The sequence below is a fragment of the Plasmopara halstedii genome (assembly GCF_900000015.1).
Source record: "Plasmopara halstedii genome assembly, contig: Scaffold_218, whole genome shotgun sequence".
NCBI classification, from domain to species: domain Eukaryota; phylum Oomycota; class Peronosporomycetes; order Peronosporales; family Peronosporaceae; genus Plasmopara; species Plasmopara halstedii.
In genome coordinates this window covers 257,626-258,238 of record NW_020187139.1, presented here as the reverse complement: position 1 = coordinate 258,238, position 613 = coordinate 257,626, and positions in this window count along the sequence as shown.

Below are 613 nucleotides of genomic sequence, written 5' to 3'. Positions count from 1 at the left end.
AAATCGTGCGGAAATGGCACGGCCATTGTCGAATGTCCTTAAGAAGGATACAGAATGGTGCTGGGACACCGAGCACCGGGAGGCTATTGGCAGGGTCAAACACAGCCTCCTTCGTGTACCATTACTGGCGTCGCCATACCCCGATCGTTCGTTAAGTGTCGTCTGTGTCGCTTCGGACTTTGCCATCGGCTGTGCACTGCTGCAAGCAGATGCCGAGGGGCGAGATCGGGTGATTGCGTTCGAATCTTACCAGCTTAAGGCCACGGAGAGGAACTACCCAGTCACCGACAAGATATTACTTGCGATGAAGTATGCAGCTATCAAATTCAGGGTGCACCTGTTTGGCTCAAAGCCGTTTGTGATCTACACAGATCATGCGTCGTTACGCACTGCGACTCAGTCACCTTAGCTCTCGCAGAAGATGGCCATGTGGCTGTCTTTCTTCGCAGAATATAACTTCGAGGTGAAGTATAAGCCAGGAAAGCAGATGCTTTAGTTGATGCGTTATCTTGTAGACCGGATTATGAGCTTGCTCATGTCACGACAGTGATGTCGTCAGTGATAGAATTTATCCGCGCCGCATACGCGGGTGATACACCATAGACGGTGTGGA